General features: G+C 45.5%; 1 long non-coding RNA gene across 1 annotated transcript in view; it reads left to right on the plus strand.

Moving 5' to 3' along the window:
* Positions 1-410: 410 nt before the first annotated feature.
* The window catches only part of LOC307209025, a 442,352-nt gene continuing 427,046 nt past the window's right edge, over positions 411-15,716 (plus strand). The window contains exon 1 of the long non-coding RNA XR_013835291.1: positions 411-505. This is a non-coding gene — a long non-coding RNA (uncharacterized lncRNA). The remainder of the gene's footprint in view (positions 506-15,716) is intronic.

The following is a 15,716-nucleotide window of genomic DNA, read 5'->3' on the forward strand; positions in this document are numbered from 1 at the left end:
CTTATGGGGGCAATCTGGCTGCTAACTAGCGCAGAGAAGTTTAAAGTGCAGGAAGGAGATCTCTTTTTAAGAACATATGAAGCGCCCTGTTGGATCAGGCCAATGCCCATCTAGTCCAGCATCTTGGTCTCACAGGTGCCTCTCCAGGTGCCCCTACAGAACCCATAAGATGGACCTGGGCACAACAGCACTCCCCTCTCCTGTGGCTTCCAGCAACTTGCACTCAGAAGCCTTGTTGTCTCTATCCGTGGCACTGTGTTCTTTGGAATTCAGTACCGTAGGATGCTAACTGATGGCTTCTTTAAAAAATATATAAAGGTAAAGGTAAAGGGACCCCTGACCATTAGGTCCAGTCGTGGCCGACTCTGGGGTTGCGGCCCTCATCTCGCTTTATTGGCCAAGGGAGCCAGCATACAGCTTCCGGGTCATGTGGCCAGCATGACTAAATCGCCTCTGGCGAACCGGAGCAGTGCACAGAAATGCTGTTTACCTTCCCACTGGAGTGGTACCTATTTATCTACTTGCACTTTGAGGTGCTTTCGAACTGCTAGGTTGGCAGGAGCAGGGACCGAGCAACAGGAGCTCATCCCGTCGCGGGGATTCGAACCACCAACCTTCTGATTGACAAGTCCTAGGCTCTGTGGTTTAACCCACAGCGCCACCCGCGTCCTTATATTATTTTAATATAATAGATTATATTAAAAGTTGGGGAGAAGATGAATGTCAGATATCTTTTTATCAAATCTAAAAGTTAATCTAAATAAAAACACAGACCAGAAAAAGAAAGAAAGAAAAAATGAAGGGAAAAGAGAAAAAAGGATAGAAAGGGGAGGAGAAAACGTGGGGGGAAGAGAAAAATTCTGATTCTTCATCAGTCAGCTATATATAGAAAATTATTCAACACATCCGCTCCAAGTTAACACCCAGCAAATCTGCTTTTTATAAAACAACAATATCTTCGATCCCTAAACCCAGATATCCTAAGTTCATTTTCTTTTTCATACAAAAAGTCTATAAGGATTTTCCAACCTTTAGTAAATGTTGGCAATGATTTTCCTATGATGAAACACGTCAACTTCACCATCTCAGCTAAGTCCAATAATTTTAACAATGATTCTTCCGTTGTCGGTCATGATGAAGCTTTTGACAAATTGAGATTAGAGGTGCAATTTGTCTCTGTATTATACCAGAAACAGAAGTATCGCCCCATAGGAGGTATGATGCAAAATGCAAGCGTGTTCATAGACTCTGCGTGTGTGCCCACCTGATTCAAAGAAGGATGCCAATAAACACCCCAAATCAGATCTCCTATAAAGTCGGAGTGCTGTGTCTTTCTGCACAGAGTAGCTGCATGTTTTCATCTCTGTCTGAAAGCTAATGGTTTCAGAAATAACTCTATTCCATCCACTGCAGTCACCTCCTGGCCTCTTCCTGGGCGCACTTGTTTAAGGTGTGTGTTGCAAATGATCAGCACGCCAAATTCTGAATTCAGAAAGGCAACATTTCCCCCTCCCATAAGATTGCGTAACTCAGAGCAGAAGCCACGATGGTTCCTTCTTTTCTTTCCCATCTTGCTTTCTACTGCAGAAGAAGAAATCCTTTAATAATTCATTTTGGCTTTATTTTATTTTTAATGCGCTCCTGAAAAGCAAACTATTTTCTTAACCTACAAAAACACAAATCAATGCCTTTTGTTGCTGGGCCTCTCGCCCTGGCATTGGCGCCTCTCCTCAACAGCTGCAGGGTTTCGCCGCTCTGCTCCTCGGTTTGGCCTTTTCAAATTGCCATCTTTTGCTCGCCCCAGCTCCCCTGCTTCTTTGGTCTTCAGACAAGAGGCAGCAGGGCTTTTTCTCCAGCCCACCAAGGCTCACAGAGCTCCAGCCGCTCCCTTTTATGTCCTTCTCCTTTCAAGCGGTTTTTCCACCCCGCTGCTGCCATGGCCACCTCAGCCCAAGAGCACACGATTATTTCATTATTAAACTTTGTTTCCTTGTCTTGGCGAGGCCGCTAAGAAGGTGGAGGACCAGAAAGGCGACCATAAATAATAAAGGGTGATGCCAGCCTTGCCCGCCAAGTTGATGAGAAGACTGTGAGGCCAACGGCAAACATGGACGGCCTTCAAACTGCCCGGCATGAAAGGGGCCTAGCATGGGCAGCCACAGCATCCGACAAAGATGTTTGATCATCTCACAATTCCGTTCTCCTCAGAGCTAATAAAGAGCCCTCGCTGTGGCTTGTTCTGTCCCTTTCTCCACAGCTCGGGGCTCCAGAAAGTCGAGACAGCATTTGGAGAGTCGTGCATTGACTTGCTTCTCAAAACCAAGCTTGCTGTGCTTCTTTAATTGGGACGGGGATGAGGAAACGCCCTCAGAGCTGCCATCTTCTCACTGCCTGGCCAAGTTCAAACACTTCAGGTGATGTGGAACTGAGGGGAGCAGGGAGGAAGAACAGGCCTTTTTTGATTTCCAGTCCCTCCTGAATGGGTAATATTTGCCGTTCCTGCTTTATGGTTCTCCTTCCTCGCTGACAGACTAGAAAAAGGCTTGCGGGTTTTTATCGCCACAGAAGGTCCTTTTTGATCCGAATCTGTGGATTTCTTCAGTACGTGAAAACTGGCGGGCTCATGCTGCTTGCTGCTGAGATACCATAGTCAGCTTGGAAAAGATAAAGTAAGCATTTTCTACGCGAAGGGGATGCAACAGTATTCGGGCTACCTTTTTTAAAAAAGGTAAAGGACCCCTGACAGTTAAGTCCAGCCACAGATGACTCTGGGGTTGCGGCGCTCATCTTGCTTTACAGGTCGAGAGAGCCGGCGTTTGTCTGCAGACAGTTTTGTGGCCAGCATGACTAAGCCACTTCTGGTGCAATGGGACACCAAAACCAGAGCAGCGCACGGAAATGCTGTTTACCTTCCCGCTGGAGTGGTACCTGTTGATCTACTTGCACTTTTTGGTGTGCTTTCAAACTGCTAGGTTGGCAGGAGTTGGGGTACCTTAACACGGCATAAATTGGGACACATATCTGGCTGGCACAGGTCAGTCACGTGTGGGAAATTTAGTGCCAGGGAAGAGTTTCAGACCCACAATTTACTTCAACTCCTACGAAGGAAGCAGACAATTGATTGCAATGCATCAGGGAAGGGAAAGGTTTTTCAGACCAGGGTCCACATCCACACCTGGGCAACATTCCAGAGGTCATGTGACTGCAGTCATGTGACTGCAGTGCTGGCTGGTGGGACAGGAGGCAAGGAGCCCGATGCAGGTGGCGCCAGAGCCAATGACATTTTAGTTTTCCCCCACCCTTCTCTCTCGCTGAATTCTACAAGGAGACTAATGAGGAGGAAGGTGACAAGAAGCATTCACCCCTCAACCAGTTGCAAGTGAGAAAACCTGCAGGTAGGGGCAGGTGGGGGCAGACTGGGGTTGGTTGACCAGCCACCACTGGTCAGAGGCAAAAGTGAGTGAATGTAAATCTTAAAGGTAAAGGTAAAGGTACCCCTGCCCGTACGGGCCAGTCTTGACAGACTCTGGGGTTGTGCGCCCATCTCACTTAAGAGGCCAGGGGCCAGCGCTGTCCGGAGACACTTCCGGGTCACGTGGCCAGCGTGACATCGCTGCTCTGGCGAGCCAGAGTCGCACACGGAAACGCCGTTTACCTTCCCGCTGGTAAGCGGTCCCTATTTATCTACTTGCACCCGGAGGTGCTTTCGAACTGCTAGGTTGGCAGGCGCTGGGACCGAGCAGCGGGAGCGCACCCCGCCGCAGGGATTCGAACCGCCGACCTTTCGATCGGCAAGTCCTAGGCGCTGAGGCTTTAACCCACAGCGCCACCTGCGTCCCCTTAATGTAAATCTTACCTTTGTATAATATGCTAGTTTTTTCCCAAGCGCTCCCAGACCCTTTCCTTTCCTACATCCAGGCAAGCAAGAGACTTTATCAGAATATTTTGTTCAAGTTGGCACCTATGATAGAAGGAGAAAATAGCCATCAATAGGCAATGATAGCCCTATCCTCCTTGACTGCAAGACTCCACTCTGGTGGCGCTGTGGTCTAAACCACTGAGCCCTTGGTACTTGCTGATCAGAAGTTCAGCAATTCAAATCCCCGTGACAGGGTGAGCACCCATTGCTCTGTCCCAGCTCCTGCCAACCTAGCAGTTCGAAAGCACACCAGTGCAAGTAGATAAATAGGTATTGCTGCAGTGGGAAGGTAAACAGCGCTTCCGTGCGCTCTGGTTTCTGTCACGGTGTTCCATTGCGCCAGAAGTGGTTTAGTCATGCTGGCCACATCATCATCATCGCTTATTATTTATACCCTGCTCATCTGGCTGAGTTTCCACAACCACTCTGAGTGGCTCCCAACAGAATTAAAGGCACAATAGAACATCAAAAATTAAAAACTTCCCTAAACAGGGCTGCCTTCAGATGTCTTCTAAACCGGAAAGATGTATGGACAAATGCCAGCTCTCTCGGCCTGAAGCGAGATGAGTGCTGCAAGCCCTTGGTCGCCTTTGATTGGACGTAACCATCCTGGGGTCCTTTACCTTTACCTTTCACCTCTACCAGGTAGATGGAAAAAAGGCGAGTGAGCATTTGAACCAGGGAACGGAGCATGTCAGGAGAAACAATGGATGTGAAATGAAAAGTTGAGGAGGAGGAAAGAAATCTCTCCAAACTGCTCAGAAGAAGGTTGCTACTTGCCTTATTTAACCATACAAGGTGGCCAAGGATTTTCCATTTTTTCCATGCTTCTAAAACAATTTTTTTTTTTAAAGCTCCACACTGCTCACAGTGGTACAAAGTGTTCTCCGCTGCTTGGCACTGCTTGTAATGGGTACACTGCCTTGTAAGTGCCATGACATCATGCCACATTGCATCAGCCCCAAGGCATTCAGCAGGAAGTAGCACAAGGCTCTCTCCACAACTGCCTGCTGACTTCACTTCCTGGTGTGACCCAGCAAGTGGCAACCAGCTCTGGAAAAGATAGGAGAGCTTCCTATGTGTACAAGAAAGCCCAGAGCAAACTATCCCATTTTGAAGCGGAGGGGAGAACATTTGTGGTCAACTGAGAGGGGGATTTCAGTCTGGCTTTAGCATATACCCTGCAGTGAGGGACCCACCCCAGCAAATATCTAAATGTTCCATATGTCCGGAAGTTGGGTTGCCATACATCCGGAATTTCTTGGACATTGCTGGGATTTGGCCTTCGGAAACAGTGTCTGGGCAAAAAGTTGGAAGTGTAGATTTTGGCAATTTCCATAAAAAAATAGCTCAAATACTTCTCTCTCCTTTTTTTAAAAAAAGATTTTTTGTCATTAAAGATTTTATTGATTTACAAAAGCGTGTGCAATGTCTCTCTCTCGTATTTTTTCCCCCATGTAACATTTTAACAAATCAGTTTCATTTGTTGAGACATTAGGAAGAAAAGGAGGAAAGAGGTGGAGGGGGGGAGATGGGTGGGTGTGGGGTCGGGTGGTGATGTTTCTATCTTACTTACTGTGCATAGGGTTTGGTGTCAGCATTGCTTGTGCAGGTTCTTTGCTGTTCGCTTGTGTTCCTTCCGTGGTGAGAGAGGTTGGGGTTGGCCTAGGGTGTGGTTGTTCATTTGTGGTTGGCTGTGGTGGTCTTTGCTATCATGTGTGAGTGGGGTGGGTGGGTGTTTTGGATCAGGTTAGCCATACAGTAGTACCTCGAGTTAAGTACTTAATTCGTTCCGGAGGTCCGTTCTTAACCTGAAACTGTTCTTAACCTGAAGCACCACTTTAGCTTATGGGGCCTCCTGCTGCCGCTGCGCCGCCAGAGCACGATTTCTGTACTCATCCTGAAGCAAAGTTCTTAACCCGAGGTACTATTTCTGAGTTAGCGGAGTCTGTAACCTGAAGCGTATGTAACCCGAAGTACCACTATATTGATTTGTATGATGTTGGTGGATTTTTGTCATTGTCTTTTAAAAAAAAATAATTATTAAGTACAAATTAGAAAACATACATATTTACAACAAAAGAAAATACAAAAGAAAAAGAAAATACATATAACCAAGAAAAAAAATTAGAGAATACTTTGTCTCTTTTCATATTTACAATTATTTATACTTCTATAAAATGCTATTCGCAATAAAGGAGTGAAATGAAAGATATCAGAAAAAAGAAAAAAGAACAAAGAAAAAATAAAGAAGTAAAAGAAAAGGATCATAGGTGAAAATTTTTAAAAGTAGATAAGTATTCACTATACATAGCCGTTTCCCATCTATATTTATATTCAATTGTATAATTCCATCTTGTCCTTATCTACCTTAAAAAGTGTTTGTTTGTTTTTTAAAGACTTCCACTGTTTGCCTCACGCATTTTTAATAATCCGTTCATCAGATCCTCTGTTCTTCATGGATTTTTGTCATTGTCTTGTTGGGCTGTGTATGTGATAAAGGGGAGCCATACCGGGGTGTAGGTGTCTTCTTCTATTTGTCCCCATGTCAGTTTCAGTTTATTGGTTAATTTTTGAGATCTTGTTCAACAACTTTTGTGTCTGGATTTTCACTTTTCTGAAATATGGCACCCTTAAGATGAAGCGCTGATGGTGGGCAAGGATCCCTCTACCAGTGGACAGATCCTGCACACCAAGAGTCACCTTGGGGGCTCCCAGAATGTATGTAAGGTATATGCGTTATTCAAGGCCTTACGATTCAGGGATGCTGCTGTTTTATATTCATTCCGCTGCTCCACAGGCAGCCACTGTAAAGAACGGCAGAGAGAAAGAGGGAGAGGGAGAAGGAGCCCATGCACATAATGCAGTGAAATAACACTGTCAAGATACGTCCCTTGAAGTGGAGATGGCAATCAGGCTGGTTCAATACTTATGTTGTTATCTGCCCATCATGACAAATGATAATCAGATTATCACGGGGTGTGTTGTCTCCGGGGTGTCTCTCACCGGGGTGCCTGACACCCCTGGAGCCAGAGAAGACAAGGCAAGCCCAGCAGGTACCATTTAGATTAGAAAGGTCTTCTGTTGCGACTTTATAGAAGGGGGTTTGACACATATCATTACGAGCTGGTCATTAGGTGCGGTTCCTGGTTCTGCAGCTGCAAAGGCAGCAATCTATGGAAGCATGCTTTCTAGCTCGTAGCTAATATTCCAGTTTTCCCCATGCGATTCAATGCAACAGAAGAAGACGTTTTTAACAGGCACCTATGGGGCCCGTTGTAGGAATAACGCAGGCTTTTGCGGCCCTGCCTTGAGATGTAACCCACAGCTCTCTTTTGTGTCGTCTTTTGTGCGTGACGGGAGGACTGGCATCTTACCTAATCATCTGCGCTGCTTCATTCTCATCCTCTCCCTCTTGTGAACTTCAGAAAGTCAAAACTGATGGAGATAAATGTTGCTTAGGAAGCGAGCTCTTTCATTTCGCTTTTATGTATTTTTTGTGTGTTGAGGAAATAATAATAATAATAACAATAATAATAATAAAATGCTTACATCCCGAGAATCCCTTCTGCAAATGAGCCAGGCCCCACTCTTCCAACAAGCCAGCTCCCTACAGCCACACGAGGAATATGGTGAAACTCATTAGAGGGGCACCACCAGGGACAGCCCTAATTGCTAGATTTACATTTTGTAGGCAATGCGTATTTAGACTAATAATTCTATTTTGCGATGCTTTACTAGTCAGAGAAGAAAAGAGCATATTCTATTATCCTCGGGGCTGCAAGAGACGTCTCAAGCAGGCCTGCAAGAGATCTTGGGGAGAGACAGGCTTTCAGATAATTGGCATCCGCCCCACACAATACACTTGATGTTTGACTGCGTTTCCAGCAGTTCACAAGGAGGCGATGGGATTCCCCAAGGATCTTTGGGTCTTTTATCTTCCCTCTGTCTTAGCGGCCATCTACTCATCTCGTCATTACAACAAATACTGTCCCTTTGCGGGAATGGGCACTCTAGACTTCCCTTTTGGCATCTACAAGCCTTATTACACACACCAGCCTCCCACCCCCCCCAAAATCCACCCCTACCTGAGTGGAAAATCCTCTTTCTTTTCCAGTGATGGTTGGACCATATCCTTTTATTGAAGTTTTATATACCTTTTTTTAAAATAAATAAATAAATCCTGACCATAATATTACCAGGGTCTTTCATCTGCTGCATGCTAAAAGGAACAGTCACAATACCGACAGCTGAATAATCATCAGCTTCTGACTGATTCCAGGTTTTAATGAATTTCTAGGGATTTCTCTTTCATGCCATACCAATCTCCGTTGGGTCAAAGGGCCAGTAAAGATCCACTCAAGTGGCTATTCACACTGCGTGTCAGGACTCCGGAGAGGTAATTTGTGCTGGAGTTGTGCTGAAACCTCCACTCCAATTTCTTTCTTTCTTTCTTTCTTATTTACCAACCACATTCATATCCCATATTTTCCTCCAAGGAGCTATACATGGTTCTCCCTCTCCTCATTTAACCCCAACAATAACCCTGTGAAATAGGTTAGGCTAAGAGGCAGGGACTGACCCAAGGTCACCCAGTGGGGATTTGAACTCTGGTCTCCTAGGTCCTAGCCTGAGGCTCTAACCACTACACTACACTGGCTCCCTCTGTGGTCACCTGGAGATGCTGTGGATTGAACCTGGCACCTTTTTTTGCAAGCAAAGCAGGTGCTCTACCACTGAGGCATGGCCTTTCCTTCTAAATATGAATAGGGGGTCAACATGAAATCATCTGTGTGATCGTGGTCCACAGAGTTTGACTGAGCCTAGGGCTGCCATACGTCCAGATTTTCCCGGGCATTACCAGAATTTCAGAGGTGGAATTGATGTCTGGGGGGGGGGAGGATTTCCTGGATATTAGGCAAGTCAATAGAAAAATCATAAGTGTTTCAAATTTCAAATTTGGTGGTTTCCTTAAAAAAATGGGGGGTTCTGGTTTTCACTATTTGAAATATGGCAACCCCTAACTGAGCCAAACTCTGGCTTTCCCCCCACCATCTGTTATGAAATAGGGAAGGTTGGATAAGAAATTACGTTCAGATGTGCGGCTTCAAAATTAAGTTTTCAGAGGAAGAAACAAAAATATTTCATTACAAGAGAATGGGAAATATGCTGTGATCCAAAAAAAGAAGCTGAGAATCACTCAGAATTTTTCTCCTGCGTTATCTATCTGGTGCTTCCCCCCGCCCCTCCACACCCCTTTTAAATCGTTTTAAAGCAATTGAACTGGTCTATGGAAGACAGAGAGCAGGAAAGATCAATCTTTCTCCCTTGTTTCTGCTGGATGGATGTGAGATTGCAGCGTCTTACCTAGTGATGCGTTCTTCATGCAATCTGCCATGCACACGCGCCACCTGTCAGGTGTAATAGCATTCCATAAAACAAGCCCTGCAAAAAAAGCAAGGATGTATTTTGCCTCGGTGTCTTCTGCGACTTGGTCAATGAAATTACACACTTTCAATTAGCAATGGCGCTTCTGTGTAGGCGGAACGAGTCCCTTGCCTGCGAAACAACTTGCATTTGGAGATTGCCTCCCAGTGTTAATTAACCAACCTTGCAAAACCTACCAGAATAATAACTTTTCCGGAGGAGCGTGGCTTGCAACACCCATTCTAAAGTTAAGGCTGCCATCTTTCCGGAAGAGATCGACTGAAAAGCTATGCGACCATCAAAGTTTTTAAAATCTTAAAGAAGGATGGAGCAGAGCTCGGTGGCAGAACTCGAACTTTGCCTGAAGAACTTGGGGTCTCCACGTCTTGTCATTTGTCAAGCAGGTGGACTGGAGGACCTGTGTGCAGGAAGTAATGCTGAACTACACCTCATCTCACCCCTTCACATTGGCCATGCTGGCAAGGGATGATGGGAGCTAGAGTCTCACAACTACAAGGATCAAGCAGTTGGTGAATGAAAAGGCCTTTGCCCAAGAGCCCAGAGAGCTGCACGCCAATCAGAATATACTGGCTTAGATCATAAAGTCGTCTGACCAAGTATTAAGGCAGCTTCCTGCATTCTTGTGAGATACAGGCCCCATCTGCACAATATGTTCAAAGCAGCAACATACCATTTTAAACAGCTGTGGCTTCCTCCAGAAGTCTAGGAACTGCTAAAAGTGCTGAGAGTTGTTAGGAGACTTCTATTCCCCTCACAGAGCTACAGTTCCCAGAATGGTTTAGCAGTGAGTCCCTCTTCTCAGGGAACTTTATCCATGCCATACATAATTTCACAAACTTCTTGTGGGATGTGAAACACAAGAGCAGTCAAGTACAACATCCCTAGAGTGGACATAGAAGGGGATGTCTGGACCAGCCAGTCGGAACTTCCTGTTTCTCCTAGGCTGGGACAGACTTCCTCTGCATGTGACTAGAGGTGGGTGTGGCCTCACCTGTGCAGGTAACAAAAGCATAGGACTCTCTCTCTATGACTACTTTCATCGAAAAAGCAACATCTGCTTAGCCAAGAGAGGACAAAGGAACTGTCTCTTTCCAGGTGTATGTTACTTTTCTAAGATAAGTCTTCTGGGATCCGATTGTGAACAGAATGTGAGTGAGTAAACTCTTTTTATACTTTTATAGAAGACTGTGCCGTGTCTTATCTTTTCTGAGGCAATAAGGGGAAAATACCAGAACAGTTATTATAGAGGCTTTAGCGAGCCTGAGCAAATGCATCCGCTGTGAGTTTAAAAGGGGGAATGTTACTCTGCTAAATTGTGAACTTGTTTACACAAGTTGGAGAGGCTATAATCAAACAATATATCCTCTCCTGCATTCCTGAACATCCCCACACTTGGGAATTGCCACATCTTGCCATGTCTTACTTTTGTGCAATGTTTACTTGCTTGCATCTCTTTCCCTTCCTCCTTTCTCTTGCCTCCCCTCAGGTATCTCCTCCCCTTCAACTCCCCACAACTGCTTTTGCAACCTCTTCCACTTTCTCGGTGCTTCCCTCTTTACTTGCACTGCATTCTAGCTTGTCATGGGAGCAAGTTCAGCACCAGCAGAGATGCTTGAGCAATTAGATCTTTCCGAATGCTGGAACTGATCTGCGACTCTGGGACCAACCCATTGATTTGAACTTCACCCTCCACGTGCTTTTACACACACAAATATAAGCATGCATATCCTGAGAGAAAGTAAATATTAAATGCAGGTTTTTTGTGCAGATTTTAAAAATGTAGATTCATGCAACAGCAGGCCAGAATGGTCTTATGAGTGAATGCACACAAAATGGGCATGGACTGGAAATAGTTTCCATCTCTAGATATAAGCCCTATTGAACACAATGGGAATTGCTTTTGAGTTAAAATTCTCCTAGTTGTAAGCACCATTGAGCACAACGGAAATCGCTTTTGTGTTAGAAATTCATGTGACTAAACCACCTCAGAATGCCTGCCCCAAATGTCTGACTGATGAGAAAATTAAAGAATACCATTGTAGATCATGAAGCAGAGCCAGGGTGGCTTCTGCAAAGGCAAGCCCTGTCTCACGACCCTATTAGAGTTCTCTGAGAGTGTCAACAAGCATGCTGATAGAGGGAATGTGGTTGGCACAGTACATGGACTTTCAAAAAGTTTTCTGCAAGGTGCCTCACCCCGGATTTCCCCAGCCACTCTGGGAGGCTTCCAACAAAATATTAAAATACAGTAGTCCATCAAACATTGAAAGCTTCCCTAAACAGGGCTGCCTTCAGATGTCTTCTAAAAGTCTGGTAGTTGTTCTTCTCATTGACATCTGGTGGGAGGGTGTTCCATAGGGCGGGTGCCACTGCTGAGAAGGCCCTCTGCCTGGTTCCCTGTAACTTGACTTCCCGCAGTGAGGGAACTGCCAGAAGGCCTTCAGCGCTGGACCTCAGTATCCAGGCAGAACAATGGGAGTGGAAACTCTCCTTCAGGTATTCTGGACCAAGGCCATTTAGGGCTTTAAAGGTCAGCACCAACACTTTGAATTGTGCTCAGAAACATACTGGGAGCCAATGTAGGTCTTTCAAGACCGATGTTATGTGGTCTCAGCACCCACTCCCAGTCCCCAGTCTAGCTGTCGCATTCTGGATTAGTTGTAGTTTCCAGGTCAACTTCATAGGTAGCCCCACATAGAGCACATTGCAGTAGTCCAAGTGAGAGATAACCAGAGCACACACCACTCTGGCAAGACAGCAAGTAGGGTCTCAATCTGCATACCAGATGGAGCTGGTAAACAGCTGCCCTGGACACATAACTGACCTGTTCCTCCATGGACAGCTCCGAGTCCAAAATGACTCCCATGCTGCGCACCTGGTCCTTCAGGGGCAGAGTTACCCCATTCAGGACCAGGGAGTCCTCCACACCTGCCTGCCTCCTGTCCCCCAAAAACAATACTTCTGTCTTGTCAGGATTCAACCTCAATCTGTTAGCTGCCAGTACCTGTGCTTTTAAACTTGTTCATAAATGATATAGTGTTAGGGTGAATGCAGGCTGCCAATATTTTCCTCCTGAAAGACTCCTGTGAGTTTGAAAACTGTGTGATCAACGGAAAGCAACTTTTCCTGCCATAGAAATGGAGCTATGAGAAAAGCTGCACCCATTAGATTTCTGCCTATCATGCTGTTCCTACTGCTCTGCCAAATTACTAGATGTGCAGCCCTGTAATGAGACAGAGACAGAGAAAAAAGAGCTCCTTTTCAAATGTGTCCTTTCAAGGGACTTGCATTATGATTTGCATTAAAGTTTCCCAAAATGCTCTCTTCAACAAGCTTTAGTACTTTATATATATTTTTGCCCTGTTCTGCTTCAGGGCTCTGGTGACTGGCTGCACTGCCGTTTTATAGACTCTCTGAACAGAACACTTTCCTGCATCGCTGATAGCCAGATTGCTCGGTTCTCCAAGCCTGAATTCCTCCACCGCTTGCAACTGGCTGGATTTGGTCAGTAAATCACAGACATTTTTCCGAAAAAGCTGAGTGGGCACAAAATCCCTTCCTTCGCCACAGCCTGCCTAACGACGTGGAGAAGAGTGAAGACTGAGCCGTGTGTGACTTTGATTTAAATGCAGGACCCAGTCATTTCATATACAAAAGACCTGACATGTGGCCGTATTCATTAGGATAGCAATGATGATGTACGGCATTTGAGGTATTTATGCAAATGCTTTTCCTATTTACACTTCCCTCGTTCTGCGTCTTGATAAGTAATTGCTGAATCCACAATATTGCCCATCATAAATATCCACAGGGCTAATTGAGAAGTAGGAACCTGTAATTCCAAGCAATTAAAAGCACTGGGTCTATAAGTCATCATAGCCAGGGAAAAACCAAATGCATTCGGAGGGGGGGGACTAGAGATGACCATCCTGCTGCTACAGAGTCTCTTCTTGCCCTCACACTCAGAAGGAATGCAAGAGACAGAATGGTGGCATAAGGCAGGTGTGGACAACCTTTGGCCTTCCAGATGTCGCTCAACTACAATTCCCACAATCCCCAGCAAGCATGGCCAGGGGCCGGAGATGATGGGAGTTGCAGTTCAGCAACACATGGTGGGCCAAAGGTTCTCCAAACCTGGCATAGGACTATATTTATTAAAAGATAACCACCTGAAAAAACAAGCTTCTCAGTTTGTATTGTATTATTTTATGTACTGTGGCTTGCCGTTGTTTTATTGATAATAGTTTAGAAATTATTTATTGTAACTGCTGAGTGGATTTCTGTTTAACTTTTATATGTTATTGTTATTTAATACTACGGTATTCTAATGATTGTTGAATGTTACTTTTTGATGTAGGTTGCCTATTTTAAAGTTATGTTTTATTATCACGTTTTTGTATTGCATTAGATTGTTATAAGATGTACATTTTTTGTTTCTTCAGCTTGTAAACTGCCTTGAGTATTGTAAGATAGAAAGACAGTATACAAATTAAAAATGATGAAAAATGATGAAACTAACTGTGACCATCTACCACCCTGGGCAAAACCACCCCAGCTGTGCTTTAACAGCCTAGATGACATGATGAGAAGCAAAGATTTCTGCCTTCCCATAAAGGTGTTTGTGACCTGATTCATGCACCCAAATGCCCACTGCTCAGCATTCAGCAGGGGGTACCTGCCAGGCCCCCCAGGAGCACCAGACTAAATATCCTCCAAAGCCGGCTGGCGATGGCAGGAAGATGTGCCCTTCACATAGCTCAGTCGGTAGAGCATGAGACTCTTAATATCAGGGTTGTGGGTTTGAGCCCCATGTTGGGCAAAAAGATTCCTGCATTATGGAGAGTTGACTAATGGCACTCCTGGCCCCTTCCAACTTTACAATTCTGTGACCTAAGTGTGTCTTGCGTGCTTTCCTGCTGGAACTAGCTGCCAATTGAAATGAGCATCAAAACAGTCAACTCGAGAAGAGAGGGCAGTGTGGAGTGGGTGGGTACATCCTGAAATTTCCAACATTGTCTCAAAGGCTGGAAGTGTAGGATATTGAAGAACAATAAGATGAGCTCATGGGTGGAAGAACAATAAGATGAGCTCATGGGTGGCGCTGTGGGCTAAACCACTGCGCCTAGGACTTGCTGATCAGATGGTCGGCGGTTCGAATCCCCGCGACAGGGTGAGCTCCCGTTGCTCGGTCCCAGCTCCTGCCCACCTAGCAGTTCGAAAGCACCTCAAAGTGCAAGTAGATAAATAGGGACCGCTCTCTGGCGGGAAAGTAAACGGTGTTTCCGTGTGCTGCTCTGCTTTGACAGTAGTGGCTTAGTCACGCTGGCCACGTGACCCGGAAGGTGTCTGCGGACAAGCGCTGGCTCCCGGCCTCTTGAGCGAGATGAGCACGCAACCCCAGAGTCGGTCATGACTGGACCGTATGGTCAGGGGTCCTTTACCTTTTTAAGATGAGCTCAAGGCAGCACTCCGTTTAAGAAGGGAGCACTCGTCCCAAGCTGATCACCCCCTCCCTTCCGGAGGAAGGCTGATTGGAGCAACTTTGCCCCACCCAAAAGAGGAACAGCATTCCTGCAGACCGACAACTCATTGGGGAGAATCTAGCCGGCTTACTCACATCCCTTTGACAGTAGCTTGATCTGCAGAAAGATCTATGGATTAAGCTTTCAAAACATAAGACCAAGGGCCGTGTCAAAAATTCACCTTGTTTCTTTCTTCTCCCCCAACCATCAATGGATAGGGAAATAAATTGTGTTGTTTGAAAATGATCAAACGGGGAAGGAAAATGCAGCTGAAAAGATCATGGGTTGTTGTGTTTTTTGCTGCGCTTCCCTTACTTTTGAGGTGGCCGGCAGATGATGGCGAAGGTCTGTCCATTCATTCTGCAAAACATTTGATCTTCTCTCTGCAGCCTTCGTTGTGTGTCTACATTTTCTGAAAGTCACATGATGTCCTCAGCTGGGCTTTCCTGTAAACGTGGGCAGGTGGGAAGGCTGCCTTGTGTGTGTCTGAGAGCTGTTAATAAACGCAAGTATATGCAGAAACATGGGAAACCGAACTTGGGGGAAATGAGAAAAGAAGAGTAACCAACAAGGATGGATTTGTCCACCTAATGGCTTCAATTCCCTTCTTTTAACTGTACACTAGGCTTTTTAAATATATAATGTTAGTCCTCTGTGATAACATGAATGGTGCTGTGATGGGGAAAGTCCCATTTTAAACATAAAGCACATCCCAGGATTAGCAGTCGTGACAGGGGGGAAACGTAGAATGACTAATGTGTTGTGATAAAGGGAAAAGGCGAAAACCTCAGGGCTGATTTCCCTTCTGTTGCCCATGGCATAGGAAC

The sequence above is a fragment of the Podarcis cretensis genome, assembly GCF_951804945.1.
Source record: "Podarcis cretensis genome assembly, chromosome: 1".
In the NCBI taxonomy this organism is placed as follows: Eukaryota; Metazoa; Chordata; class Lepidosauria; order Squamata; family Lacertidae; genus Podarcis; species Podarcis cretensis.